The sequence below is a fragment of the Nicotiana tabacum genome, chromosome 14 (genome assembly GCF_000715075.1).
Source record: "Nicotiana tabacum cultivar K326 chromosome 14, ASM71507v2, whole genome shotgun sequence".
Lineage (NCBI taxonomy): Eukaryota > Viridiplantae > Streptophyta > Magnoliopsida > Solanales > Solanaceae > Nicotiana > Nicotiana tabacum.
This window is the reverse complement of record NC_134093.1, coordinates 100,467,130-100,485,763: the sequence shown is the minus strand read 5'-3', so window position 1 is coordinate 100,485,763 and position 18,634 is coordinate 100,467,130. Positions and strand designations below refer to the sequence as shown.

General features: G+C 38.5%; 1 non-coding gene across 1 annotated transcript; it reads right to left on the bottom strand.

Moving 5' to 3' along the window:
* Positions 1–18,003: 18,003 nt before the first annotated feature.
* Positions 18,004–18,087, bottom strand: TRNAL-CAA (transfer RNA leucine (anticodon CAA)). The gene has a single exon. It is a non-coding gene; the product is annotated as a tRNA-Leu (tRNA).
* Positions 18,088–18,634: the final 547 nt, after the last annotated feature.

Here is an 18,634-nt window from a genome sequence, read left to right as displayed (position 1 = left end):
TAATTATCGTAATCTAATTGCACAATAAATTAACAAATTGAACAAAAAACTATACCTTCCGCTAGTAGTCCATAGTTTATATCCTGGAATCCATAGAACTAATAATTCTCGTGCTAAATAATTAGCAAAGATAATATGACATGTACTGACAACGGAATAAGGTACTGTATAAAGCAGCAACGATTCAGATTCGTGTAGATGTACAATCATAGTACAATGAATTATGCTCAAATTGTCAAAATAATAATACTAATCCCACTTGTATGAAAAATTCATGTCTTGTTTGGTGTACACGGATGCTATAACCAAAACTGGAAAAGGAAACATATGAAATGCCTTTGGTTCAACCACATGAAAATGGCATAGACATGTCGACAGGATGCCCTTATAAAACATGTTCAATTGTTTTAGTTTACTGTCAAAATATTCAATAGGTATTTACTCTGTATACCTTCAGGGTATTCAATTTACATTTAAGGCACACAATACCAAAAGTTGTAAATGGATACTGGTCGATAAAATATTTTGGACAACCTGTATAATAATGAAAAAAAACATCAGCTACTTTTCTATCCAAAAGACTATAAATCCATTGGACTAGCTTCACCAAGATGCCCCAACAACCCAACCCAGGGTAATTTACAAGGATGGTTTTAGAAGTGGTTGATTTTGAACTTTTGACCCTGCTTGTCTCATGGAGTTCAAAAAAGTTTTGCACATCAATTTTTGACTCCTGTATATGAACTTCCAGCATATTATGCTGGAACTCCAGCACACGGAAATAGCCTAATATACTGGAGATTGGAGTAGGCTATTAGCATAGAAATAGCCTACTCTTAATTGAAAATTAATCACATTTTCAAATGTAATCAAAATTTCGCTATTGTTTCATGTAAAAAGAAAATCTGAACAAAAACACCCTTAAAATTCGGAAAAATTCCAGTATAATAAGCTCGAGTTCGAATTTTTTTTTACATATGAGATTTCAGCATGATGTGCTGCAGTTCCAACATAATATGCTGGAAGTTTATACGTAAGAGCTCCATAATCTAACATATTATATTGAAGCTTTCTTTGTTTAGTTAGAGTATTTCTATCCATCATAATTGTGTATGAACTTCCAGCATATTATGCTGGAACTCCAGCACACAAAAAGTTGTAACATAATATACTGGAGATTGGAGTACCTGTATATGAACTTCCAGCATATTATGCTGGAACTCCAGCACACGGAAATAGCCTAATATACTGGAGATTGGAGTAGGCTATTAGCATAGAAATAGCCTACTCTTAATTGAAAATTAATCACATTTTCAAATGTAATCAAAATTTCGCTATTGTTTCATGTAAAAAGAAAATCTGAACAAAAACACCCTTAAAATTCAAAAAAATTCCAGCATAATAAGCTCGAGTTCGAATTTTTTTTACATATGAGATTTCAGCATAATGTGCTGCAGTTCCAACATAATATGCTGGAAGTTTATACGTAAGAGCTCCATAATCCAACATATTATATTAGAGCTTTCTTTGTTTAGTTAGAGTATTTCTATCCAGCATAATTGTGTATGAACTTCCAGCATATTATGCTGGAACTCCAACACACAAAAAGTTACAACATAATATACTGGAGATTGGAGCACCTGTATATGAACTTCCAGCATATTATGCTGGAACTCCAGCACACGAAAAGTTCCAGCATAATATACTGGAGATTGGAGCACCTGATGTTGGAACTCCAGTATATTATGTTGGAAGTTCACATGTAAAAAATTTGAACTCCAATATATTATGCTGGAATATTTTTCGGATTTTGAACAGTATTAATAGTGACTAAATTTCGATTACTTTTGAAACTGTTGCTATTTTTTAATTACCACTTGTAAATCTGACTATTTTTGAATTTCACACTTGAAGCCAAATACACAATTGATCCAACTCGATTGATTTACAAACCCAACCTCTAAAATAAGCCACCACCCTATTTAGATTCCTAATTGGGTTGAGTCAATTGTATGTTTGGGCTCAAATGTCCCATGTAGTGAAAATATTGTAATATTGTGTGTGTGTGTGTATATATATATATATATATATAGAGAGAGAGAGAGAGAGAGAGAGAGAGAGACTCTGAAGGTATGTTAGTATCTGTCTTCGAAAAATAATTTCTGCAAAAATAAAACAATAACAGAAACAGAAACAGAAGAATAAAAATATTCGAGCCCAACAAAAAACTGTGTTTCCTTAAAGAATTTAACCCTCTCACTGTTGCCCAAAGTTATTTGATTAATTCCTCCCATGATAGAATGGAACAACTATGATGTAATATTGGCAATAAAACTTACAGAAATTCGACGAACTCAACAAACGGCAGTAAACCACGCTTATGTTTTGCTTTGAAAATAATAATGCAGAAATGCAGTAGATGAGGGGAGAGTTTTCAGATTTTTGGTGGTGAAAATCGAGGCTACTCCTCTGTATTTATAGCCAGTGATTTGGGTTTCAACAGGTGCCAAGATACTTGTTCGTTTAAAATGGTGTCTGTTCTGTTAGTCACGAATTTGACCGTTGGAAACCGCGAATTTTAAATTAAAATTTCGCAAAAAATATTAGAAAAGAAATTATATAACGGAAAACGAGAAATAATTTTGGTCAAAAAATTTATCAATCAATCATATCAATTGACCAAATCCGAAGCCGAAGCCGAGCCGAGCCGAGCGAGCGACGGCCCGCGAGGTGTCACTTCTTCTTAACTCTTTAAGAGCTATAAGATATGCTTCTCTATATAAACACAAAGATTTTCTTTTTATTTTCCGAGGAGGGACAAAATGCATTAGTAAAGGAACAACTTCAAACTTTTCGTTTCCCTCCAAATCTTTTTCCTCCATTTTTCATTCACACCTCTTATCTAATTAGATTAAAAAAAACCCAACAGGGTATACTTAAACAATATTTGAAAGTAAAAAGGTAAATACGACCATTTTCCTTTTTAACTATAAAAGGTCTCTATATCTTATTACATTTATGCTTTTGTGTACGTGACTGGTCATTGAATGTTAAGGAGATACATAAGGAGATACAAAATTCAAATTTGATGAATTTAATTATGAGTTCAAAATTTAATATTTATTGGGCAACCAAATGATCTTATATATATATATATATATATATATATATATATATATATATATATATATATATATATAAAATAATAGATTCAGTGGAAAAAACAAAGTACTCCCTCTATTTCAGTTTCTATGTTTTACTTTTCTTTATTAAACTTTTTAAAGAGAATGCCTATATTTAGTAACTCTTTAATTCTAACATTTCGATTTTACCCTTAACAACACTTTCTTGTAGGCATGACATGGCATGTTTAAAACCACAAGATTTAAATGGCATTTTGAGTATGTTATACATCTTAGTTTAATAAGATAAATACTCTTCGCCCGGTAGCAATTAATGGAGAATATTGCACAACATTAAGTGCGTTGCCCATTACAACGAATTTAGCATTTATGTTCACCGTTACATCTTCATCAATGACCCTCATAATTGACATTAAAGAAGGGCACGATCCTAGGACCTCCTTTCCTAGACGTAGCTATAAATAGTGAGCTCTGTTATCATTGTAAGGACATAAATTTTCTGGCAAACTAATACTACAGTCTACCCAAAGATCTAATCAATTTTATCTTCTTATTTTCTGTTCTTGTTCTTATTACTGTTGCTCCCGGAGGCTTCACTACCAAAGTCTTTATTTCTGTCATTTCGTCTTCCTATCAAGGCTAAGTGTTATATATATTAGTTCAATTATCTTGTAATTTCAGGATCGAATTAATTTACTTGTCTAGAAACCACGTATAAATTTAACTGTACCATTTTACGGGTAAACAGTTTGGCGCCTACCGTGGGGCCTAGACAGTCGTGCAATTAAGTTGATCATTGCCTTTTTTACTAACGTGTTTTGATTATTTTGTCTTAGAATAAATCATAAGAAATGGCAGATAACGGTGTTAACAACACGCACAATCCCAAGGTTCGAGGGGATCAACCTCATTTCGAGGATTCAATCAGTGACACCCACAATGAGGGGAATGACGCCACGCCGGTGCATGACAGGAAATATCCTCGACATGTTCGGGAGACAACTCGTGATGATACTGAGGAAGAACATGTCGTTGACGCGGTAAGGATCCTACAAGAACAACATGCAATCATTCTAGGCCACCTCACGTGGCAGGATAAGGTTATGACGAAGTTGGAGCAGGCGCTGCCGGGGGCTTCGAATAATGCGAATGGACGAGATCCGGTTCCTTCCGGCGCTCCAGAGAATCAAACAACGCAGAGGGTCAACAACAACACCCCGAGGGGAGAAGTTTGCTCCGATGGGGCTGGGGGAGCGAATCCGGCCCCAATAACAAAAACGATCACTTCAAGAATGAACTCTTACGATTTATGAGGGAAGTGAACGCCCGCATGGACCAAATCCCGGGCGCACCACCGATGCTAAAAGGTCCAGACTCAAAGAAGTATACTCAATTGCCATACAATCCAAGTGCGGCACCAAAATTAATCTCGAAGCGGTTTAAAATGCCTGATATGCCAAAGTATGACAGAACTTCAGACCCTCAGGAGCATATTACCACCTATACAACAATGGTGAAGGGAAATAATTTAGCTTCTCATGAAATTGAATATGTTTTGCTAAAAAAATTTGGAGAGACTCTCATGAGGGGAGCCTTGACGTGGTATTCATTGTTACCCGAGCATTCCATAGACTCTTTTGAGATGCTCGCGGACTCTTTCATCAAGGCTTATGCCGGGGCCAGAAAAGTGCAGGCCCGAAAGGCCGACATATTCAGGATTGCGCAAGGAGAGTCCGAGATGCTACGAGAGTTCGTTACCCGATTCCAGAAGGAGAGAATGTTTCTCCCGGCTATCCCGGATGAATGGACGACTGAAACATTCACCAAGGGACTGAATTTGAGAAGTTCAGACATTTCCCAGAAATTGAAGGAAAACCTGCTTGAGTTTCAAGCAACGACTTGGGTGGATGTCCATAACCGGTACGAATCAAAGATAAGGATCGAAGATGATCAGGCTGGCTTTCCATCATTGACAAAAGGACGGTAAAAGAATAGAGTAAAATGAAAAGACGATTTCGACAAGGACGGACGGTCTTCGAGGGGCCAGGTTTTTCCCTATGAATGGACCGAAGGCCGTGGCAGAGGCTTCCGGTCAGCGGACAGGTTTGCAATCAACAGAAGGACTGATCGCGATCGGAACAATAGATCATTGCATGATAAAGAAGCGTCAGGGGCGCGGGATCCTTCCTACCCCAAGCTGTCAGAATACAATTTCAACTTCTGTGTAGTGGGGTTGGTGTCAGCCATGAGAAGCATCAAAGAAGCATAGTTCCCGAAAACAATAAGATCTGATCCCAGCCAGAGGGATCCCAACTTGTGGTGCGAATACCATGAGACGAATGTCCACCGTATAGGGGATTGCCGACACCTCCAGGAAGAAGTGGCAACACTGTTGAAGAATGTACATCTCAGAGAATTCTTGAGTGACCTAGCTAAGAACAATTATAGTCGTAACCAGGACAACACGGAACCCTCGAAAGTAGGAGATCCCCCGCGCCAAAACAATCAATATGATCTTCGTGGGGAACGAGATCAGCGGGGTCACCTCTTTGGTAGTAAAGAAGACAAAAGTATCAATAACCCATAGCAAAAGTCTCCGGGAAGTCGCCGAAGACTATATCACTTTCACGGAGGATAACGCAGACATATTGTTGCTGCCGCACAACGACGCACTGGTAATTTATTTAAATGTGCTAGATTTTAAGATTAAACCTGTCCTAGTAGATCCAGGAAGTTCGGACAATATCATACAATGAAGAGTATTGGAGCAAGATAAACTCATCGGAAGTATCATTCCCGCCACAAAACCCCTCGTCGGATTCAACTTCGCGAGCGTGACAACCCGAGGAGAGATGTTTTTACCCACAAACCCCGAATGAGTAATGAAAAAAACTCTTTTCGAAGTGGTAGATGGTGATATGGGATATAACATTATTCTGGGAAGGCTGTGGTTGCACGAAATGAAAGATGTACCATCAACATATCATCAATTGCTGAAGTTTCCAACGCCCGGAGGAGTTAAACAGATAAGGGGTAACCAACCGGCGGCAAGGGAGCTGAATGTAATTTCGATCTCCAGTAGCAAAGGAAAAGAACATGCGTCATAACAATTATATGAACTGGGCTAGATGAAGTTAGCCCAGGGTCAGAAATATTGGAATTTGATCAGGTGCCGAGATATTTCTAGGTTCCAGAAGAGATGGATGCTACGAAATCCACAGCGGAAGAGCTTGAGCAAGTTGCATTGTTTAAAGAATTCTTAGAAATGTAATTCCACTTGGGGACATGACTGCATCCCGAGCCTAGGTCTGGCTTTATTAAATTTCTTAAATCTAATGCCGATTGTTTTGCATGGTCACATGAAGATATGAAAGGTATCCCGATGGAGGTAGTCGTACACAAGTTAAGTTTGGATCCCAACGTACCTCTAGTAAGACAAAAGAAACACCCTATTGCCGAAGCCAGGAATAAATTCGTCAAGGAAGAGGTAACTCACTTACTTAATAGCGGTTTGATCCGAAAGGTAAAGTAACCAGGCTGGTTAGCTAATGTAGTAGTAGTTCCTAAGAAGAACAATAAATTTTGCATGTGTGTAGATTATAAATATTTGAATAAAGTTTGCCCGAAAGACTCGTTCCCACTGCCAAACATCGACCAAATAATTGGTGCTACAACCGAGCACAAGTTAAAGAGTTTCCCCGATGCTTATTCCGGGTACAATCAAATTAATATGAACCCGGAGGATCATGAAAATACATTATTTATAACGAATTTTGGTACATATTGATATAATGTGATGCCCTTCGGGTTGAAAAACGCAGGAGCCACTTATCAACGACTCGTGAATAAGATGTTTGAAAAATAAATAGGAAAAACTATGGAAGTTTATATAGACGATATGCTCATTAAGTATTTAAATGCAGGTGATCACCTTAAACATCTGCAAGAAACTTTTGACATCCTAAGAAAGCATAATATAAAACTTAACCCCGAGAAATGCGTGTTCGGGGTCAGCTCTGGTAAGTTTCTAGGATTTCTGGTATCGCAAAGGGGAATTGAGAAAACCCCCGATAAGATCAAGGCCATCGAGGACATCCCGGACAAGCTATCAAGCGTGAAGGAAGTCCAAAGGCTCACGGGGAGATTGGCAACTTTGAGCAGGTTCATTTCCCGGTCATCAGAAAATGTCACAGTTTCTTCGCACTGCTAAAAAAGAAAAACAATTTCGAATCGACCCCGGAGTGCCAGCATGCTTTGAGAGATTTGAAAAAGTACGTGTCAAGCCATCCATTGCTTTCGAAACCAAAAGAAGGTGAAACGTTTTTAGTCTACCTCGCTGTCTCAGAAGTCGCAGTAAGTGCAGTTTTAGTCCGCGAGGATGAAGGTACGCAATCTACCATTTATTACGTTAGTAAAATTTTAATGGGAGCAGAAACATGCTACCCTTATTTGGAGAAACTGGCCTTAGCTCTCGTAGTCGCCGCTCGAAAGCTGAGGCCCAACTTCCAATGTCACCGGATAGCCGTGGTGACCACTTTCCCTTTGCGGAACATACTTCACAAACCTGAGCTCTCGGGTAGATTGGCCAAATGGGCAGTCGAAATGAGTGAGTTCGACATAGAATATAAACCAAGGACTGCAATTAAGTCTCAAGTCTTGGCTGAGTTTGTGGTCGTTTCAGTCGGGGATTAACGCCTCTAGCAACCAAAGAGGTAGTAATGGTGTCAGAATTGACATCGGGGGTTTGGACCTTATTTACAGACGGAGATTCCAACGTAAAAGGGTACGGGCTTGGTATAGTATTAATCACGCCTTTGGGAGAAACCCTAAGGCAAGCCATTAGAATAGTCCTTTTAACTAACAATGACGTAGAGTATGAGGCATTTATTGCAGGGCTCGAACTGGACCGAGGACTTGATTCTGAGGTCATCAAAATCAAATGCAACTCACAGTTGGTGGTAAATCAGGTCTACGGGATCTTCGAAACCAAAGAGGAGCGCATGTAACAATATGTGGTAAAGGTCCAGGCTCTGTTGGCGCGATTTCGGGAGTGGTCGATTACTCATATCCCGAGGGACGATAATGTATAAAGCGGACACATTGTCTAACCTTGGATCATCGACATAAATAAAGGGATAGGAGTTCGGACGGTAGTACAACTGAAGAACTTGGTCCTGGATACAGATAGCTACTATGAGGTAAATGCGACTAATTTGTTCTGGGACTGTAGGAATGAAATCATCGATTATCTCGAGCATGGGAAGTTTCCCGAAGACTCCAAAGCGTCTCTGGCGCTGCACGCCAAAGCATCGCGATATACCTTTAAGAAAGGCCAACTGTATAGAAAATCTTTCCAAGGCCCGTTGGCCCGATGCTTAGGGGCATCCGAAGCTAACTATGTTATGCAAGAAGTCCACGAAGGGATATGCGGAAATCATTCGGACGCAGATTCCTTAGTGCGGAAATTGGTTAGGGCAGGATATTATTGGCCCCGCATGGAACAAGATGTCAAAGATTTCGTACAAAAGTGTGATAAGTGCCAACGCTACGCACCAATGGTACATCAACCGACAGAACTGTTGCATTCAGTTATGTCCCCGTGGACGTTCATGAAATGGGGGATGGACATCGTCGGGCCATTTTCGCCGGCCCGAGGAAAGGTAAGATTTCTTTTGATTTTGATTGACTATTTTTCTAAGTGGGTGGAAGCAGGTCCTTGTCAGAAAATTGGCGAGCGCGAAGTGGTGGATTTCTTGTGGGAAAATATAATTTGCAGGTTTGGAATACCAAGAGAGATAGCATGCGATAATGAGTCACAATGTATCGGTGCAAAAATCGCAAAGTTCCTCAAAGATTTAAAAATAAAGAGGATCACATCTTCACCCTACCATCCGAGCGCAAATGGTCAAGCGTAGTCAACGAAGAAAGTGATTATACAAAACCACAAGAAAAGGTTGGAAGCGGCTAAAGGTAATTGGCCCTAGGAATTACCCGGAGTTTTATGGGCATACCGAACAACGGCCAAATCGAGCACAGGAGAGACTCCCTTTTCCTTTGTGTACGGGGCAGAAGCTTTAATCCCGGTGGAAGTAGGGGAACCCACCTTGAGATATTTCCAAGCATATGAAAAATCAAACAATGAAGTAATGTTAGTAAACTCGGAGCTACTCGATGAGCGCAGGGACTTGGCGCATGTAAGAATGGCAGCCCAAAAGGAGAGAATGGAGCGGTATTATAATCGAAGAGCCAACTTACGTTATTTCAAAGTAAGAGACTTGGTCCTAAGGAAAGTAACTCAAAGCACCCCAGAGATCAACGCAGGGAAGCTAGGTCCAACATGGGAAGGCACCCCGGAGCTCACGAGTATAAACCACTAGAGGATTGTTAGATAGTCCTTCGCTCGATAGCATAAATTCCTGAGGGGAAGTAAAGTGTGTTACCGAGTTAAGAATTATCTATTAATTCATTAGTAGGATCCTCGAAGGTACAAGGCTTCTAGTGTTCCAATTCACATTCTTCGTATTTGAACACTGGGGGGGAAGGGGGAGGGGGGGAACAATATGAGGATACACCAACAATGATTGCACATCGATCGGGAAGCGAAAACCAAAAATATAATTATATCACCGGGACCGGGGACTGCGCGACCAGCCCCATAGAAACAAGTTGTACGAGTTCGCCACAAGTAATGGTAATTTCTTTTTTCAGCATAACAAATGCTTATGTACTTTTTGAATATAGAAGGAATAAAATGAAGTCCTTTTGTTTTTATCTTGTTTCTTGTATGAACGATGAATTAACTTTGTCATTTGAAAGTTAAACCAGTACTTCAAATGTTAGTGCCATAATGAACATGAGACGTCCTATTCAAGAGAACCATAAACATAAGAGGGCTCTCTCTTATAAAAAATCGTACGTTAAAGGGTTGATTTCGGAAGAACTCATGCTCAGAATCAAAATGCTTTTGGGAAAAATACACCTAAGGATTCACATAATAAGATGCAAATAGTAAAACCTGCGTAAAACTCTTAAGCAAAAAGAAGAGAATGTAAAGATTAAAACTTGCATAAATGTTCAAATGAAGGAAAGACTCAAACAATACTTGAGCAAAAAGATGTTTTTATTTACAATAACATGCCAAAATGGCAGAGATACAAGAATTGGAAAAAGAAAAGAAAAGCTAAACTGCAGCATGTCCGGAACCCGGAGGAAGAGAAGTGTTCGCGCCCTCAGGGGAAGTGGATAGATCCGCCGATGGCTCAACATTTTGGCCTCCGCTAGTTCAGCCTTTAATATCTTCGCCTTCTGCTTCCTCTTTAGTTCCCGAAGTTTCAGAACCGGAACCGAAAGAACCGAAAGCAGCATGCTTTGTCGGGAGACCATTTTTAGCAGCCAACTCAAGCTCACGGGCCTTAGTAATTTTAGCATCAAAGTCAATGATACCATCTTTGGCCTCTTCCAAGGTTTTTATCCTCATGTTGTACATATTGTAAGTTTTCTTAACGACGAGGGAAGCCGCTCAGCACTTAAGTTCTTCTTTGAGTTGGTTACCTCGGTAGAAAGGCTTTCCCGGGCGGATCTAACGGATCTGAGGCTAGCATCAAGGTCGAGGACAGTTGAACCAAAGAGCCTATTATGCTCGATGGTTTTCCTATACTTATCCTCCAGTTAGGTATATTTCGCCCCCGCAGCAGCAAGTTTTTCATTTTAGGAGTTCAAGGTTGCCTCTAAGTTAGTCAATCTTTCAGCGAAGGCAGCCTCATGATCGGATGCAGAAAGAACGACGTTATCAACTTCAATTCATTTGGCCTTAGCCTCTTCAAATTAAACCCTCTGCGGGGCAATATCTTGGCTAAGGGTCTCCACCTTTTACTCACTTTGCTGCAAACGAGCCTCCAATAAAATGGCCTCAACGACTTTGGCTTCCCGTTCTGTGAGGCGAGCGATGCTTTGCTCCCGCTCTGCCAAAAGATGATCCCGTGCGGAGGTAATTTCTTCCTTCTCATGAATCAACCTCTGAAAGCCCTCAGAAGTAAGAAAGTTGGCCTACAAAGCAAGAAAGGCAAAACTTAGGATATGTTCAGGCAAAAAATAGAAGAAATAAGTAATGAAGAAAGGAATGTACCGATGCGGCGTTGTGCATGGCGTTGTTCAACAAACACTCTCCCGAGAGTGTCTAAATTTTTTCCCAATCTTTCTCTGAAGATAAAGGCTTCAAATAATTAGCAAGCTCCATCGGTCGGGATAGCAAGTTGCATCCGGTAGATACCGAAAGAGTAACATTCCTCCCCCTTTGTTGATCTTCAGAAGGGGCATCATAATTTTACCCCAAATTCCCTTCATGGTCAGGTATGACTGGTGGAGATGATGTAGCAGTTGTTGGTGGAAGAGTGAATTAAGGTGGAAATGATGTAGCAGTTGTTGGTGTTGGTGAAGATAGAGATGAAGTTGATGGAGCTGAAGAGTAAGAAGCAGCTGCAACAAATGTAGTGCTAGTTGTTGGTTGCTCATCAGCCAAGGACAACAGGGAACCGGTACTCAGCCCCAAAATAACTGGCGCGACGACTGGGACACAGAAGCGGGAGTTGGCCTTTTCCACCATATCATATTCCCCCGGAGCGGCGAGACATCGTCCTCAGATGTTGTAATTAACTTGACATGTTGAGCATTCTATTGAGTTGATGAGGATCGTCGCCTTCTACGTAGAGAAGCTCCCCCATCACTAGCTTCTCCATCATCGTCGATCATCACAGTGTATGTGACCGGACCAGGAGGAGGGCTAGTCACCACAACTACCGGAGACGACCCAGGGGCAACGTTCTTCGCCTCTTATTCTTTTCCCTGGCCGCGGAGGAGCGTCTTCTTTTTGGTTGTTTGTTCTCTGACCGGGGACTCCGTAAAGAAACACTTGTGCTCGAAGCAGGACCGGAGACACCTGTTCGAGTAAGCGCCTCCTGAAGAAGCCTCTATGTGTCAGCAGGATCAACCAAAACGTCCTCCTCGGGGACAACAATAGAGCCTGCGGGTAGACCTAATTTCATAGAAAAGATAGAAGGGGTCAATCAATTTCTTCACATAAAAAACTAAAACAAGGTGAGTTTCAGTTACCATGGTTTTTGGCCTTCCACCCGTATTTAAGGGCCAGTATTTTCCACGTGCGAGTTTCAGGCGTAGTGGCATCCAAGATCTTCTGGACCCACTGGTCCAAGCCTTCAACCGTCGGTGGGACCCATCGAGTTGCTGAAACATTCAAAAGATGGAGGATCAATATGCATATAGAAGAATACCTAATAAAAGAAATATTAAACAAGGAGCTTACGAGTGTGGTTCCATACTTTCGGAAAGAATGAAGCCGTTGCCGGAATGATGTCATTGGTGGCAACTGCAACAAACCATTCCATCCACCCACGATCATTGTCATCATCCATGCTAGATAGCAGAGCATGGTGGTCACGTTTGTTGAAATTTATCATTCCCCCGCGGAAGATTTTGGGAGAATAAAGATTCATCACATGAGCTAAAGATAGCTCCTCTTCCGTCTCTTGGCACAAACGCCAAAGACAGGCAATCGTCCTCCAAACAGAAGGACTTACTTGTGCCAAACATACCTGATAGCGGAGGTAGAACTTCACAATAACAGAGTCAAGATCTCTACTCAAAGAGAACACATCCAAAGTAAATGGATACATGTAAAAATATGTAAAACCCTCCTTGGGAAGGGTCAGTCGCTCCGATAGATCAGGAGCAATAATATCCAAATCATGGCAGCGGCAGTCTTCCTTCACAATTAGAATACTGGAAGAACGGATGGAAGAAAGGTATCTGCCAACAACCCTTGTGCGAGGGAGAACCGAAGGAAATTACTCTTCGAAGTCTTTTGTTATAACAAGACTTCTAGGAATGATGGAATCTACCATTGGAGGAGCAGCATCCTCGACTTTGTTCTTGCCCTTTGAAGAGCTAACGTTCTTTAAAGAAGAAGCCATTTGGATGAAAGAAAGATTTTTTGTTTGAAGGGAGTTAAAGAAAGGTTTATTAATAGCAAGAAAGGTTTTAGAAAACTTGGAAAATTATGGACTATAAGGGGAGAAGGTTGATGCGTATAAGTAAAAATTTTGGCAGCAAAATTCATGGCCATGATTACCTCGATAATCGGCAAACATTGTGCTGAATAGTGGGATGACGCGTGTTCGGGGCATTAAATGCGGAGAGACATACGTCTAATCAACCGTTAGAAGCCTTCAGAGGGGATTATGGTAATTCCCGCCAAAAGAGTATTTCTACCAACTTTTCGGTGACACAAAGTTATGTCAACTGAAAGCAGGGGGACTATCTGTATAAGGTAAAATATGTTATGCTACGTGGCCTCCCAAAAGAGGGACACGTGAAACCTAAGACGGGAGATAGCCAAAACCGAAGGCAACGGTCCCGTCTGTCACTGGAAAGAATAACGCTCATAAGTATAAAATAAATACTCTTCGCCCTGTAGCATTTAATGGAGAATATTTTACAGCATTAAGTATATTGCTCGTTATAAGGAATTTTACATTTATGCTCACCGTTACATCTTCATCAATGACCCTCATAATTGACATTAAAGAAGGGCACGATCCTAAGACCTCATTTCCTAGACATAGCTATAAATAGTGAGCTCTGTTATCATTGTAGGGACACGAATTTTCTAACAAACTAATACCATAATCTACTCAAAGTTCTAATCAATTTTATCTTCTTATTTTCTGTTCTTGTTCTTATTACTATTGCGCCCAAAGGTTTCACTACTAGAGTCTTTATTTCTGTCATTTCGTCTTCCTATCAAGGCTAAGTGTTATATATATTAGTTCAATTATCTTGTAATTTCAGGATCGAATTAATTCACTTGTCTAGAAATCATGTATAAATTCAACTGTACCGTTTTACAGGTAAACAATACACCTACGTAATGGTGTCGGAATCGAGTTTCTACGTATAAACTAATACTACAATCTACTCAAAACTCTAATCAATTTTATCTTCTTATTTTCTGTTCTTGTTCTTATTACTATTGCGCCCGGAGGCTTCTCTGCCAGAATCTTTATTTCTGTCATTTCGTCTTCCTATCAAGGCTAAGTGTTATATATTTCTTCAATTATCTTGTTATTTCAGGATCGAATTAATTCACTTTTCTAAAAACCACGTATAAATTCAACTGTACCGTTTTATGGGTATACAATTGGTACAATATGTTTCCTCTAACTCTTTTAAATATATATCAAGTATACATGTTTCATTTCTTATTTTCACTCCTATATGGTTGATTTCATATTTCTTGCTGAATATTAGTAGTTATTGACTTACTGCTAGATGTGGCAACAACCATCCAATGTCTACCACAATTTACTTTCATTTGCCAAGATAAATTACTGCTATATTGGTAAATATTTACACATGAAATTGTGACTATGTTTCTCCGCAAGGTGAAGCTGAAAAACAAAAGAACCAACAATTTTATATCTACTGGGCGTTTGGACATAAGAATTGTGAAATTTCCAAAACATTGTGAATTTTTTACTGGTATTTGAAAATTAGAGTTGTGTTTGAACATGAATACAATTTTGGACCTATTTTTGTATTTTATGAGTGATTTGATGTGAAAATTTTGAAAAATAGTTTTTTTGAGTTTTTTAAATTTTCAAAAATTTTCGAAATTCAACTTCAAGTGAAACTTGAAATTTTCATGGCTAAATACTGATTCAGAAAAAAATTAAAAATTTTCCGAAAAAAGTGAAAAAAGTTTCTTGTACTCGAACGGGCCCCTAATAAAGTAGACTTTAAAAATCGGGTTCCTAAACAAATGGAGATAATTGGTGAAGCCTACTCTGTTTACTGGCTTATGGCTTCTTGCCTTTCATATGCTGAAGGTCACTTTAGGAGAGAGATAATGAATTAGTTTGCAGTGGAGATGGTTTTCACTTTTACTGGAATTTGTAGGATTGATAAAATGATATAGTAAAATGTATTCTGGTTTAATTATGGCAATCTAATTGCACATTTAGTAACAAATTGAAAAAAAAAATCTATCTTCAGCTATTATTTCGCAGTTTACAACAACAATAACATATCTAGTGTAATCCTACAAGTAGGATATGGGGAGAGTAGTATATACCTATACCTTATCCCCATCTTATGAAAAGATAAAGGTTGTTTCCGAAGATCTTCAGCTTAAGGAAAAATGAAAAAAGGAAACAAAATTAACAGGCAGTAACAACAACAAGATAATAAGAAACAAGAGGAAATAATAAAAATCTAAGAATAAAAGAGTACAAGATTAATACTACTACTTAATGGTAAGACATAAAAATACGCTCGACTACCCACTAACCTTCTACCATAATCTCGACATTCGCACCCTCCTATTATGAGTCCTGTCCTTGGCAAGGTGAAGTTGTGCCATATCCTGCCTAATCACCTCTCCCTAATACTTCTTAGACCTACCTCTACCTCTCTTTAGACTCATCAAGGCAAACCTCTCACACTTCCTTACTTAGGTATCTGCGCCTCTCCTCTTCACATGCCCGAACCATCTCAGTCTCGCTTCTCGCATCTTATCCTCCATGGGTGCCACTCCCACCATGTCCTGGATAACTTAATTCCTAATCTTATCTCTTCGTATGCCCACATATCCATCATCTTTATCTCTGCTACTTTTATCTGATGGGAATGAGAGCTTTTGACTGACCAACTTTTTGTCCCATATCACATAATCCGTCTAACTACCACTTTATCAAACTTACCTTTAAGTTTAGGTGGCACTATTATTGCACAGTTTATATCCTGAAAGTTCTCATGCTAGATAATTAGCAATGAAAATCTGCAATGATATGTACTGACAAATGGAATAAGATTCAGATTCGTGCGAATGTACAATCATAGTACAATGAATTATGCTCAAATTTTTAAAGAACAATACTAAATCCATATGCAATGAATAATGACCTTGGATGTCCTAAATGTTTGTGACCATTGGGGTATATAAGATTCATGTCTTGTACAGTGCGACAGTGAAACTATAACCAAAACTGGAAAAAAAAAAATATGAGATGCCTTTTAATTCAACCACATGAAAATAACATAGACATGTCGACAGGATGCTCGTATTTGATAAAACATGTTCAATTGTTTTAGTTTACTGTCAAAAATTATTCAAAGGTTCATATTTTTATATCGCTTTGCTTACCATCACGGGCAGAGTTACATGGTCTAAATTAAAGGCGTTTCGATTAAATTCCTCTAATTTGTTAGAAAATTATACTGTGCATGAGTAACAATTTTTAATGTGCTATATGAATTGTTTATTTCCTTTTACATAAGAGAAGTTTTAGGGGCGATGGCAAATATGACTTAGAAAAGTCTTTTAGATCGCAAGTTTGCCCAAGGGTAACAAGATTACGTACTTCATTCACTCTTAAGAGATAGATTGGTCTTAGATTTTACTCCTCCGTCTTAAATTATCTGTCGTGGTTTTTAAATATAGTTGTCTCAAATTATTTATCATTTTTGAAATTTAAGAGTAAATTAATTATTTTTTTCTATTCAACCCTTAATATTACTTGTTCTTGAAGACTACAAATACCTTAATTATAAGTAAGTATTAAATGAAAAAAGATTATATTTTAAGCTATAAATAAGGGTAAAATAGGCAAAAAAAATTCTATTTATTTTTTATTAAGAAGCATATAAAAAAGAAACACGATAGATAATTTGAGACAATAGAGTATTAGAAAAAAGGGATAGATAAGAAAGATTTCAGTTTCATATTGTCTCTTGCTTTGAGACAACGGGTAGTTGTGGAAATTACCATTGCCTACGGAATATCAATAGTCTTATGGGCTACACCGACCAAGGTAGTAAGTAAATTAATGACCTAAAAGAGAACCCTTCTCACTTTGAAGGAATTAAATAAGTTTGAAATAAATAAGTGAATTTTGATATGTAAAAGCTATATTGTCTCCTTGACACATCTGCATACTTTATTACCACATGCAGCCATGCTAAAATATAGCAAGAGGTAGAGTGTGTTTGGTACGAAAGAAAATATTTTCTTAGAATATAAGTGTTTTTTTAAAATTATTTTTTGATGTTTGGTTAGGTAATAGAAGATATTTTTTTAAGAAAATATATAATTTAGGCAAACACTATGAGAGACGAAATGGGTAAAGGCGGAAGAGGGTGGTAGGTAGGGGGCTAGGGGTCGAGATGGCAATGGCGAGAGTAGGGTGCGGGCGGGAGTGGGATGGTGGGTGTTGGCGGTGGGGGTGGGGGTGGTGTTGGTGGGAGTGGAGGGTGAGGAAAGTTGAAAAAGAATTTTGGAAAATATTTTACCTCCTTTTAGCAAGGAAGTCATTTTAGTTCATAAGCAAAATATTTTTCAAAAAAATATTTTTCAGAAAATATTTTCCTTTGTACCAAACACACCCACAGTGGTTTGGTCCAATGTGTGTTTACCGTTGCGGATGAAGTACATATATTACGGGTTCAACCGACCGTAATATTTTCTTACACGGAACATAAAGATATGATGAAAATTATTAATATTACTTATAAATTTTAAATTCTGAATGCATAATTTGAAAAGTATAATAAATTCAATTTTGTTGAAACCATTTCTGTTTGTTTATGAGGTGATGAACACAAGAACGTTGTTCGATTTGCATACTGTTTGCCGATTACTTAAAGTAATGGAATAAGATTAATGGATTTTCTCAAAAAAAAAATTACTATCGAACAAAAAATGGTAAGGAATCAACTGTTTAGAAAAAAAATAAAAAACAGGTGAAAATGTAATTCAGTAAATTTGTTGAGACAAAAAATTGATCAAAATTGTCAGAAGTGGGATTTGAACCCACGCCCTCTCTCGAGGACCAGAACTTGAGTCTGGCGCCTTAGACCACTCGGCCATCCTGACTGCTTAGAATATAATAAACAAGACATTTGAGGCATTTCGACAAATGACCTTATACTTCTTTGTCTTGACTGGACTAATATTTTACAGAGTCAAGTTAACAAAAAGGACTATATATCATCTCGATTTACTCAGAACAAGTAAGTAAATGATCGTATATATAACCTATAGGAATCAGAGACAAATTGGTAGTTGAAGTACGTTGAACTGGTTCATCAGTTTTCTTCTAAATGATCAACTAGCAGAGAAATTGATATTCAACAAATTAATTGCATCTTGCAGAGATAAGTATATAAGTTGTAATCCGTGCTTTAACTTGGTTTTCTTGCAATGACATATGCAACAGTAAGATATTGTAGGTTTTGTACTGAGAAAACGAGTTCTAAAATGTATATCTAACTCTATTTTTACACTTCTTTAATTTTTGAACATATATATTGGATTCGAGCCTGAAGTATTGGGTTCTGCCAAATCATGTGGAGGATTGTAGGGTTTTTATCTAATTAGATAAGAGGTGTGAGTGGGAAATGAAGGGAAAAGATTTGGAGGA